Source organism: Eptatretus burgeri, chromosome 2 (assembly GCF_056783735.1).
Source record: "Eptatretus burgeri isolate ZD-2024b chromosome 2, Ebu_testis_v1, whole genome shotgun sequence".
In the NCBI taxonomy this organism is placed as follows: Eukaryota; Metazoa; Chordata; class Myxini; order Myxiniformes; family Myxinidae; genus Eptatretus; species Eptatretus burgeri.
The window spans coordinates 132,645,882-132,659,074 of record NC_140962.1 but is presented as its reverse complement, the minus strand read 5'-3'; the positions used below and the strand labels follow the sequence as shown (position 1 = coordinate 132,659,074).

The window sequence follows — 13,193 nt, the reverse complement described above, 5'->3', positions numbered from 1 at the left end:
GGTGTAGTCATTGCTTGATTGCAGACCCTGATCTCGACATTTTGGCGTAGTTGGCAAGGGGGTAAAAACAGAGCAAAAGAGGGGAACTTCTTGCTTGGTGAGACAAAAAGAGGACAGCAGCCGGCCGGCTTAAAGATAAGGTAAGAACTGTCTCTTTTTCTCGCACTGGGACATACAAGTTCGTTGCTCTTTGTGATCTGTACTTATCTTAAAAGAACGAGAAAAGAGAGAGCTTTGTGCGCATCAAAAAGAAGGGTACCCCGGGGGGTTAAGTGTTCGCAGGGGGGGTTGCAGCTGATGCTTACAGGCTCATCTAAGAAATCCCTGGAGAACAGTGTCTAAAGGGGAGATTGTAAGGTATAAGCCCGGGAGGGTAATCTGAGAAATCTCCAAGAGACAAGGTATTTCTGTGGGAGATTGAGGACGTGCAAGGTGTGCAAGGGAGTGTGAGGGTTCGTGGAAAGGTGTGAAAGACACTCAACCCAACCCAAGACCACCCCAGGCAAAACACTGACCAGTCCAAGAATACTCTAGAAATGATTCAGGGAAAGTGGGAAAATAAAGCTGTCACGGAAATTATGGACCAAGGTAATGTGATCAATTGGAATCATGCTATGAATGAATATAAAAGTACCCATATGCATTCCTAGAATAAAGATTCGTTAAGATATGCATTTGTGAATAAGCCCGAACCAAACTTGAAGCTTGTAAGATGTGTAGGGAAGAAGCATGACAAATAAATAATATTGGAAAAAGAAAAAGAAAAGTTGTAAGTGTTAAGATTAAAAGAATAAGTTGAGAAAACACCTTGCCCCACCCGTGCAACTGCAGTGCACGGAGCAAGGAAATCAAGAGAGAATACCAGGTTACCCATCTGAGGGTTTCCTTAATCCGTCGAGGTTGTGTCCAAACCTGGAAGGTACGAGGTCGCTGGCCACGACTTTTGCCTTCCCGGTGAGGAGGTGGCGGAAAAACGCAGGCGGAAGGGAAGGTTACAGTGCAGCAAACTCAAAATCGGTAAAATATCCATTAAAAGAACAGGAATTGAGATTAGTTCTGATGTGATAATAATTGGAAATTTAAAGCGAAGTTCTGAAAGAACAGCAGACGAAGCTTGGCTGCTCGTGAAAACGATGTGTGGAAATGGAAGGTGGGTGGGAATGATAACCCACAGAGGGAAGGATGCCCCATTGTGAAGTGGAGGAATGTGTGCGTCTTGCCTGAAGGGTAAAGGTGGGGGTCGTGTTCCTCTTTGAGAGTTTTTTTTTTTTTTTTAACGACTCAAAAACGAGTCAACGGGAAAATTTGTGGCAGATGTGCCGAATAAAGCCTTGATTGTGATCTCCAAGTCCAGGAGTCCATACAACACCAATTAAATTGGGAATTATTTAATCGCGGTTGGAAATAAATAAAAGGTAATTTTATATAGAGTCACATAGTTTTGAAATGTGTTTAAATTAATTTGTATACGTTTTAATGTGTGGGTCGAACGCGTACACAGTTTGTTGTGGATGTGGATGGGGAGAGACGCGGGACCAAGGTGCGAAGGAAGGAGGGGTAGGATAAAAGGTGGGGGCGAGCTGTGTCGAAGTGCACATGCTGTGCCCAGAGGCGTGCTGTGTCTTCACTCGTCGGTGAATGAAACAATGACATCCAAGAACCAGGACAAAGACATTAGGCAAGCTGAAGAAATGTTTTTGGGGGAGATGACTCGTGGTCTTTGAACACGCGTCCATTGCGGACCTTGTCACGGAGCATTAATCCTCTGCCTGGCGCGATCAAGTTTTTGTATGAAAGCGGACAGAGGAGCATGTTTGTTGTCCTTATATGAGCCTCGATCTGTCAGGATAAATTATTTGGATTAAAATTGACCATAAAAGCGGTTATCGTGCTAAATGTGTTGGTGCCCTGCTGTGAAGTGCGGGCTGTGCGCGATCTTTGTTTGGGAGAGTCGGGCTGCGTGAAGTTTGCCTGAATACGGGGAGAGGATTTGGAAAAGAAATATATTTTTTAACCGAGTGAGGCAGGAAAATTATCAACACGGTTGGTTGCATCATTATTGTGAGGAGCTCGGTTTTACAATCAATTGTGGTTGGCATCTGTGGTTGAATGTACGAAGTAAGCCGTGTGTGGAGCCCTCGAAGGAGGGAGGGCTGTACGGTGTGCGAGATGGAGCACGAAGCACGAGTGTGGTCAACATCTGGGTCGCATTGAAATCGGCCGTGCCGAGGGTGCTGTGTAAATTTTCGAACCACTTCATCCTGGCCTTGTAAGTTTGCAAGTACACATGTGCAAATGGACAAGACCATTGTGTGCTGGACCTGAGTAAATTCCACAATGTGCCAACCCCCTACAGCCCCCTGCACCTCCGAAGAGTCTGGAGGTATGGCTGCCCTTTGAGCTGTGCATCCTCGGTTCAAATCTCAATGCAGCTCTAAACTGCCATCCTGGTGTTTCACATGCACTGCGAGATCTGCTAACATCGGTTCGTGGACATTAAAGATCCCACGATGCTTTTTGTGAAGAGTAGGCAAGTTATTGCAAGCACCCTGAACATTAAGCGACAAAACTGCTGCTCGAACGTGCAGGGGCACAGCTGCTGTTAGGATGGGCATGGGTAGGGACTCGAGTCGTCAGTTGTGTGCAGTACGTGGCGACAGATTAGTATCAATTGTCACAAGGACGTGTTAGTGCAAATGATGCAGTGTCCCTCCACCGATACACACATTGGAATAAATCATCTCACCGACCTGGGAGGAATGACAGGCTGAGTCAACCTCAGGAAACAGGGATACTGAGAGTCAGGAGTCGCCAAGAGCCAAAAACAATAGACAGTGTGCTCTGACGGTTTGAAAGAGGAAATACGAATCGTGCAAGTGAGGTGTGGAGTGTGTGTTGGGATTTACTTTAGGCTCATGTAAAAGATAATTGAGAATTTGGCAGATTTTAAAAACAATTACCATCACATGTTTGAATGAAGAATGAGTTAAAATCGCAACTGTGGCTGTGGACATAATTACATACACAACTCAGCCGGGAACAGAGGAAAATACTTTATTTTATTTTGGGCAGCACCAAATGCTTTGTAGAAGTGTGGTCCAAATGGATGAATGGATGATATCTGATTAGGCAGTGTTGGTTGACTCACTGCTAGAGTAAAATGTGGTAATCGAAAGATGTCCGATACTGGACATAACTGTCAGGGTATGTAGTGTACACTGAGAATAACATCTTGGAAAGTGATTCTGTGATAATTGCAGTATGCAATCTAGCCGAGGGTGAAAGCATATTCCTGATATGTGTATACTGTACAGATGGCACAATGTAGGGGAACTGTGGAAATTAGAGGATATTTAATGTCGCAAAGTAGGCTAGTCAAGAATAGGTAAATCGATAGTAATATATTGAGCACATATGAAGCAAAAAAAAACTACAACAACGACATCCTCCCTGACTACCTTCCACCATCGGCCTTTCCGATGAGCATACGTGCCAAGCGCCTGTGGGGGAGTTATTTGGCAATCAACGCTACCTAACTACCTGGTGCTTGCAGCGGTATCGAGTTGCAGGTGCGAGTACCATCGAGCCGGATTGTCAAGGATTGCACGAGGCAGGAAGGTCCAAGGAAGCTTCTCACCTTCCCTCCGAGGGGGGAGTATCAATAACGACCCAACGGGGTCCCTTTTTTGGGGGGGGGTGTGTCTGGTGGGGGCCAGTCCTTAAGCAGCACCTGTATGGGTGCTTGTGTATAAATTTCCATTTATTTTATATTCTAATGACTCTGCCCTTATGTGCTTCTTATGGGCTTCATGATGGTGCCCAAGGAGCCACTGGGTTGTCTGGACCGCCTGGAGAAGCGGGAGGCAGTGGAACTGTTGGTGGTTCAGGTCCTATCGGACCTCCGGGCCCAAGTGGTCATGATTGGCCCTCATGGTGATGGGAGTAGGCCAGGAGCACCTGGTAAACATGGATGGCAATGCTGGAGACAGGGGTCTGCAAGGGGAGTCTGCAACACCAGGACGCCAAGGGGCGATTGGGATAATTGCACCATCAGGATCATCTGGGTCAGCGGGTGAGCAAATGGTGGGTGCAGGTGAGCACATGCATCTGTTGTGAAGGTAGTGGTGTGAACCCATGGGTCGGTTCGGGCAGGCAGAATTCACATCTTTGTTTACGTTGAGATCTGAATTTGTTGTCTTCTGACGTCAGCATCGGTTGGTATTTTAAAAACGCGTTTTTCATATCATAGCAGCCACCGTACCTGGAAAGGCTCTCTGTGCATTGTATTGTCATAATGGTAGACCGTGGGGCTATGTACGCTCTCTGATGACGACCAACTTATGAATGGGAAAGAAGGGTGCGGTCGGTGGAACTAACTCTACTGCTCCCTCTAGCGGTCGTGCTTGCTGCTGTTACCCAGCCCCCACAACAAAGTGGTTACCTGGGGCAAAAGGTTTTGCTCGCTTTTGGCTCATAAAAATGAGCTGCACGAACAAAAGGGGATGATGTAGAAGGAGGTGCTGAGAATATGTTACACTCAAGAACTTGCAGAGGTGGGAGAAAATCGAAAATTTGTAAAATCGAAAGTTTTGGAAGCAGCTATGTGTTATCAAATGTTTGTGGTGTGTGCTGCCTTTGGGCTGTTGGGTGCATCACTGGTTGGAGCATGACTGTGCTGCTGATGTGGTGTCCCTATTACCAGTGTACTGATGTTCATTTTTTTTTTTGCCAGTCTTAAATGAGTGACTGGCTGAGGTAGCCCTCTGGGGTTCGTTCAGTGGTAAATGAAAGTTGAGCTCAGGGCTCTGGGATCCTGGTCACCAATTTAAGGGCACGACCAAACAGTACATGTAATTATTGGTAGAATGTCTGTAAAATATATGGACATGTATAAATGAATATTAACTCTTGTGATGCGAATAAATATTGTGAAAGAGTTTGACAACAGGGTGTTCGAATGGAGGAACGTCCTAAAGATGCAGTGGACTGGACTTTTTCAGGTATTATTGGTTACCCAAGGAGCTGTCAAGAAAAGGTAAGCCAATCATGGATTCACGCATCTCATTGCAAAAGGATACAGGAAATCGAAAAGAGAAAGAATGTTACTGGAGGTTTATGACAGATGTGGCAGTGTTTGATTAGCGTGTGTATAATCGTGATAATATGGACAATAACAGATAGTGAGGACATTTTGGGAATGTCATAGAGATCAGAATGTTTGGTAGGTCAATGGTAGGGGAAACAAGGAATGGGTTGTGACAGGGTGCACAGGGAAGAAAAAAGGTAAACATTGGGATCAATTGCATTAGGAAGGCGTATATGGGAAAACACGGATTACCCTTGTTTGCAGTTCCACTCCAGGGGGAGAACATGTGTGGGTACATAGTCCGTAGACAAGATAGACCAGTTTTAACTAAAGTAGAGAAGGCATCAGTGAAAGGTAGAATAATAGAAATAAAAAGTAATTGGGAGAAGGGGGGTTATAATTGCACGAACTATGAGCATTGGTATTACCCTAAGTACAGAACTATTAAGCAAAAGGCTGTGGGACAGGACCCGGCAAGAGCAATAAAAGTAACGAATTATGATGGATTGAAAAAGGGGGAGGGATTAGAAAAGTACCCCCCACATTTTCAGCTCATGCACAAACAAATTGGATTGATTTGTCTAGTTAGAGGACAAGGGGGGGGAACCCATTTAGGAGAATCAACATGCCAGTATTATGCTAGACATGGGGATGAAATGGTGACCATAATAGGGTGAATTAATGGAACAACCATACCTGTAAAAATCGAAGTAAATAACCTGCTTGAACCTTAGGCACCCCTAAATGGTACATATTTTGTGTGTGGGTATAAGGCATACTCATGGCTACCAGTGGGATGGAGGGGATCATGTTTTTTGGGATTTATACTACCCAGGATCTCGGATCACTGACCAATCACCCTTTGTACCACAGGTCAGATCGAAAAGAGCCATTTCAGAAGTTGAGAGGTTTTTCATGATTGCATTCCCCTTTTATGGAGCAGGCAAAAGTTGAAGGGAAATTATCAATTTGGCAGCATCTTTGGAAAAGCTTGCTAATACCACCAGCGAAAGATTTCACAAAACGAGTGCCGAGCTGGTAGCTATACGGACAACCGTGATGCAAAACCGCATCGCTCTGGATATGCTTTTAGCAGAGAAAAAGGAGGGACGTGTGCGGTTATAGGTGTGGAATGCTGCACATACATTCCAGATAATTCAGAAGAAATTGATAATTTGGCTGAAAAAATTAAAGCTGAAGGTGCAAAATATCATGATTTTAACAAGGGATGGTCAATGGGATCTTGGTTGAAGGGAATATTGAGGAGTTGGGGAGCCTGAATAATCCATTGGGTGTTTATAGGGCTCATGATCTTCATAGCAGTGATTGTTGTCATCACTTGTATTAAAAATCTAATCAGGGAGTGCGTGAGACATTGTTCTTCTACAGCAAAGAAAACAACAAAACCGGAGACGGTCCTGGGGAAGCCTGCTGTGGTTGCTGTGGTCAAACCGCTGCCAACACCTCCGCCGTCTCTACCCTCCCCGATAATTCACTCTGGTTTTCCTCCCCAACCCATAGACCCTGAAAAGTACTGTGAACTTAATGGGACTGTTGACCCACTGCTTACACTCACATTGGATGAGTGTCTCGACTTGCTCACACCGATGACGAAGATGGAAAGAAATGTTATCTGAACATTGCCTTGTTGGAAAATGTTGGGACTTTTCTTTAAAATTTTTCTTTCACTCTGGCTTGCAGTTTATAAAATTATATTCTTGTTTGCTGATATTTTTTGTTGGTTCATAAAGAACACAATATATAGATTCTTGCTTGTTGTTTATAAAAATTATATTCTTGTTTGCTGATATTCTTTTTGTTGGTTCATAAAGAACACAATATATAGATTCTTACTTGTTGTGTATAAAAATTATATTCTTGTTTGCTGATATTCTTTTTGTTGGTTCATAAAGAACACAATATATATAGATTCTTACTTGTTGTGTATAAAAATTATATTCTTGTTTGCTAATTCTGACTTGTTGTGTATAAAAATTATATTCTTGGTCATAAAGAACCATAGTTAGTTGAAAATATATGTATCTTTTGTGTAAGTTGTTTTTTGAAAGGTAATTTTTGCTTCCTCATGACTTATATTCAAGTTATAATTGTTGGAAATGTATCCATTGTTCTATAGAGGGGTGGGGTCTTGATGGGCCGGTCGGGATGGTGGAGGGGGCTTTTCTATGAAGCAAGAAAGTGCGGGCGGAGCTTTCGTGACGTAATGACCCACTTGGAGCTACTCAGAAGAGTGGGTCACTTCTGGACGAGACTCCCTTTTTACCACCTTGCCGCTCCATCAAGATCCCATCTCTAAAAAATATTATAATTGTGGTGTTCCTTTTCCACTATGTTTCTAAGTAACAGAGGGGCAAATGTGGAGCTGTTGAACAGCTCCCAAGATGAAAGCAGCCGAATTAACAGGATTTACCTTTTCTTAAAATTGAATGTAGCATTTAATTGAGGAAGCCAAAGCATTTAAAATGCTCTCAGTAAGCTACCATTTTTGACTGTTGGTAATCAAAGCCAGTCGGCTCTCTCTCTCTCACTCTCACTCTCACTCTCTGTCTGTGTCTCTTTCTCTGTCTCTGTCTCTGTCTCTTTGTCGTGCAGCTGAACATCTGGCTTTCTTGTTGGCCCTTGTAACAACATTCTTTGAGCCTTGGGCTCAGAGAAGCCCAATCATAAATCAGCACTGTCTTGGTATAGTTCAAAAGGGAACATCTTGTAGTAGAATGAGACGAATATATATATTGTGATAAAGATCTGCCTGATCAATAACAGATCTTCTTGCTTGTGAAAAGATAAATGCTTTGTCAGGCCAGGAGGGAATATTTGCTGGGGTGTTGTTACTTTCAAAGAAAACGATATCTTAGAAAGGAAATATAAAGCTGATGGAAGTTGGGGAAATCATGAAACCAGATGAGCAGGAAAAGTATATATAAAGTAAACCAAACTGCATGCGGGCCAGAGTTTTGACTGGGCTGGTATACTGTAGGTATTCTGTGCCTTTCTACTCTCGTGTATACACTTTTGATGCGCATTAAACCTCTTCTCTACGACGATTGGTGTAGTCATTGCTTGATTGCAGACCCTGATCTCGACACTACCACCACAACCACCACTAACCACGTCTCAACAGCCATCACACAACAACCACCAACCGCAACGCCGCTTCACAACAACAGCCACGACCCTTGCCGTCACATCTCGCTCTCGCAACCATCGCATCACCGCCATTCCCGCGCCGCTTGTGGGCACCGATCCTGGACTCGTACAGGGCGCGCACCGAGCAGCGGGTGCAAAAACACCAGCCTTTCCGAGAAATCAGATCAAGAATCATTCATGCCCACTTTTCCTCTGTCCAATGGGGAGCCAGCCAGAGGTGAAGGGTCGAAGGTGAAGGAGCGAAGCCCCGGGGGCTATAAAGGGCCGTGTTCGCTCGCCGAAAAGGCAGTTGTTGAGGGAGTTTCTGAATCGGGAGAGAAAAAGAGTTTCTGAATCGCAGTTGGATGGAGTTGAGAAGAGTGGAGAGTGGGAGAGGTGGAGAGTTGGAGAGTTGTGGCGGCGGCGAAGGCAGTCGAGAGGGCGCTCGTGTCAGAGTCGGGGAGCTGCGGAGAGGGGAGGCCGGTAACGCGACCGAGGTCGCGGTGGAGTCGCTCATCGCGGGACCCAAGCCAGCGAGATATCCTCATTCCCCCGAGCATCAACAACCCCCTCCTGTTTCCCCCCGCGCTGAGATAGTGTGAGAAGGGGGCCCCGTTCCCACCCCATTCCAGGCAGTGCCAGCGAGGCCCGCGGAGTCGGGGCGCCGCCGCCATCTTGCGGCTCATCACCAGATGGGTAGGCTCGACGCGGTCTCGGCCCCAGGCCCGTCTGCCCCCCTCATCGTTGAGGGTGGCCCTTCCTTTTTCTTTTGCTTTGAGTATATGTGTTGTCGGCGCCGTCTGTGAAGTAAAACTGTATAAGTGTTGCCGTGTGCTCGGTAGTCGGTAGTAGAGCTGCATTGTGTTTCTTTTGTTGCAATTGCTTTTGGTGCATAATTGTTGTGTTTCTTCTACTTTTACATTTGCTTTTGGTGTAATTGTATATGTGTGCTTTCCGTTTGCCGCGGAATAAATGTGCTTTATGTTGAACTATTTTTCCCGTTTCGCTTCGTCTTTTCTTTTATTGAATCTCCATCTTACTTCACGTAAAGGGTTGGTCGTGGGCTAAATACGCCCAATAATTAATCGAACCGTCGAGGTTGATGATAATACCGCTCGGTTATCCTGATAGTACGGAACGGGTCGCTTAAAGTGGCCCGTGTCCGAAGCCGACCTGCGGCGAGGCGCGATCGCCCGGTCTACCCTCCGTGTGGGTACTTAGGTAGGTCGAATTTGGCGAGCAACCCTATCCCACGCGGGGGGCCGATTGGCACGATCGTGGTGAGGCCGAAAGGCCCACCCGTGACTAGTTCCCGGCGTTAGTCCGAGAGGGTCACGACGGGATTGTCCGTCCGGTGGGCGACGTGCCGCGATTCGAGTTACGTGGCCGCTCGCACGCTGGCGGGCGCGAATCAGCAACACTGTTGTCAGGAGTGGGACACAAACTCATCCCCCTCCTCGCGGCACTGGTATCGGAGAGCGGGAAAACGGGCTCTCCTGTCTCCAGCTAAATTCACGGGAATCGGTCCAGGGGTGAGAGGAGCGACCCCCGATTCCCTCCAAATTACGAGCGATTCAAATTAACCCTTTACGAGAAATAAGATGGCGTCTCAAGGCGAGCGGGAGCCGGGGGTATTAGGTATGTGTCGTCATGTAGGATCCATGGCCCAGGTCGGTTCTTTTTATAATTATAACCCCACCACTAACTTTGGTCAGTGGGAGCGGCTTGAGGATGAACTTTGCTGGCAAACGGAGTCGCACAATAGCAGCGCAATCGCACCTCAGCGCAGCACGGAGCGGGCTGATATTAATGGCACAGCACGAGGCGTGAGCTCCCAGTCACCGGTTCAAGGCACGTGGTCACGGCATGTGCCATGGCAGGCGTGGCAGGATGACTATGCGAGCATTGGCAGGCTTCAGGCACAATTGGGGGATGTCTTGGAAAAGGTGAAGCGTTATGAAGAATATATCGAGGAGGTGCAACGTGGAGTGGACGAGTCACAACGGCACGCAGACGCGCTTCAGAAAAATTAAGTGTAGGGGGGACACAGCGATTGGACGATTTACTGGAACGAATTCGGTGGCAAAAACATGACTTGGCCAATAGAGTCGACAAATTATGTGGGAAAAAGAATTTGGTAGTGTTTTATACCCGTCAGTTGGAATATGCGAAGAGCAAACTGAACAAAAGAATAGAGGAATAGCAGATTGGTATCTCCCAGGAAAGGAAACAATGGGAGGAAGAATGGAAAACCGAGCTTGAAAAGAAACAAAAGGAGCACGACTTGGAAGTAAAACAATTAATGGAAAAATTATTGGAGGAAGCAAGGCGGTTCAAAGAACTGGAGGGGAGAGTGAGGGAAATACAGTTGGAAGAGAAAAAATGTGAACACGATGGGGAGTTGGAACAATTGAAGGAAGAGATAAGAACAGGCAATCAGGAAAGAGAAAGCCTAGAATGGAAGATAAAAAGAGGAGAGAGACAGCTCGAGGAAAGGGCGGAGGAATTGCTGGAAAAGTCAGAACAGTTCGAAGAACTGCAGGGAGAATTGAGGGAGGAAGGAGAAAGGAAAACAAAGCTCGAAAAGGAAAAACGCAAACAAGATGGGGAATTGGAACTACTGAAGCGAGAGGTAAGAGCAAGCCAGTTTAAAAGAGAAATCCTGGAAGGGGAGATAAGAATGGGAAAGGAATGGCAGAAAAAACTAAATGAATACAGTAAAAAAAGGGACGAATTGAGGAGGGAAGCGGTGGAAAGAAGAGATGAAATGAGTGAAGAAGCATGCAAATTGAGGGAGGAATTACAAACAAAAACTTCTGAGATACTGAAACACGAAAACAAAGAAAGAGGATTACAAGACGAACTGAGGATGTTAAAAGAGGAAAGGAAGAGAACAGAGAATGAAACGTTAAGGAACCACACTGAGCAGATTGAACAATTAGAAGCCAAAGCAAAGTCGGAGTGTGTGGAGATGAGAAAGGAATTGGAAAAGAAAGCTTCTGAGTTACAGAAACACCAAAACAAAGAGAGGGAATTACAAAACGAGTTGAGGATGGTGAGAGAAGAAAGAACGACAACAGAGAATGAAACGTTAAGGAACCACACTGTACAGATCGAACAGCTGGAAGCGAAGGGCAGATTAAAGAATGAGGAACAAGAAAGAGTACTGAAAGAACAAGGAATGAGACAGGAGAAGGAAATCAGCCAACTGAAGGAAACCACGAGATTGCAGAATGAGATGCAAGAAAGAGTAATGATGGAAGAACGAATCAGACAGGAGAAGGAAGTCAGCCAACTGAAAGAAATAACGAGATTGCAGAATGAGGAACAAGAAAGAGTACTGAAAGAACAAGGAATGAGACAGGAGAAGGAAATCAGCCAACTGAAGGAAACCACGAGATTGCAGAATGAGATGCAAAAAAGAGTAATGAAGGAAGAACAAATAAGACAGGAGAAGGAAGTCAGCCAACTGAAAGAAATAACGAGATTGCAGAATGAGGAACAAGGAAGACAGTGGAATAGGAAATACAAAGAACAAGGAATGAGACAGGAGAAAGAAATCCGTCAATTGAAGGAAACAATGAGATTGCAGAACGAGGAACAAGAGAGACAGTGGAATCAAAAACTGAAAGAGTATGAATTTGAAACTGAACGACAAAAGGAAAAAAATAGGTTGGAATACGAGGAGAAGTTGAAGGAGCAAGGAATGAAGCAGGAAGGAGAAATCAGGAGATTGAAGGACACAAGGAGATTGGAGAGGGAAGAACGAGAGGAACAATGTGTGGTATAGCCTGCGGGCCTGCGGGGTGGGGGGATGATGATGGGGGGAGTGGTCGTCGTGAGCATCGTGTCTGCCAGGAATATAAGGAGTGCGCGCCGCCTGAGGCGTCGTAGTAGTGCCACGGCTCGTGAGTGTGTTGAGTACGTAATAAAGGAGAGCCGCGGGCAAAGTACGCCCGCGCTCACGCTTGTACCCCACAGCCGGGCTCGACTGATCCCCCGCTCGTGTCTGCCTGCTAAGCATCTTCTACACGACACTACAGTTGGCGACGAGGATCTTCGGATCGGCGTGTGCAGGGCGGCAGCGAATAACCCGTGCGGTTCCAGGCTACGGAGCCAAGGGTCTCGCCAGCACGAGCATGGCAGAAGGTCGGGGCACGGCGCACGGGCGCGTGCCCGTTTTCGGGGGAGATGACTTCGAGTTGTTTTCTGAACAATTGGGTTGCTACTTCCGCGCGAATGATGTAGATGATGAAGAAAAACGCAAGTCGATCTTGCTCGCCTCGCTATCAACGGAGCACTACCGGCTGCTGAGTGATTTGGTGGCTCCAGATAAGCCCAGTGATGACGGGCTATCGTTTCAGGACATCGTGGCGAAAATGAAGACCCACTTGGCGCCAGAGAAGTCGTTGCAGCTCGCGCGGTTCCAGTTCGATCACCTCGCGAAGGGTGGCGAGGAGCGCGTTGCAGACTTCGTAGCACGGGTGAAGCATTCGGCCGTGCCTTGCAAGTTGACGGCAGAGGAGCGTCCGGCACGACTCAGAGATCATTTCATTTCTGGTCTGCGAGACGCGAAGATGGTAGCAGCCATCCTGCGGTTGACCGACGTCACATTCGACTCGGCGGTCGGGACTGCTTCGTCTGTCGAGCAGACACTCACGGATGTCCGCACCATCGCTGGCCAGGACGTAATGAGTAGCTCCAGCTGGGGCATGTCGGCTGATCCCGAGGTCCACGCGGTGACCCAGGTGCCACAGGTCGCACATCCCGGAGTTCACGCGATGACCCAGGCGCCACAGGTCGCGCAGCCCGGGGTCCGCGCGATGACCCAGGTGCCGCAGGTCGCACGCGCGTCTGGCGGTGCAGGACGAGGACGCGCACCGCAGCACGGTCGCACCGGGAGCGAGGTGGATTTCCAGGGGTGCTGGGGGTGTGGTGGTCCGCACCTGCGACAAATGTG

At 46.9% G+C, this 13,193-nt stretch overlaps 2 long non-coding RNA genes across 2 annotated transcripts in view; one reads left to right on the top strand and one right to left on the bottom strand.

Annotated features, from left to right (window-relative positions):
* LOC147033175 (uncharacterized) overlaps window positions 1-13,193 on the bottom strand; it is a 388,661-nt gene that overhangs the window by 30,720 nt on the left and 344,748 nt on the right. The gene's annotated exons all lie outside the window — the stretch shown is intronic.
* Window positions 1-13,193, top strand: part of LOC147033187 (uncharacterized) — a 57,555-nt gene that overhangs the window by 35,403 nt on the left and 8,959 nt on the right. The gene's annotated exons all lie outside the window — the stretch shown is intronic.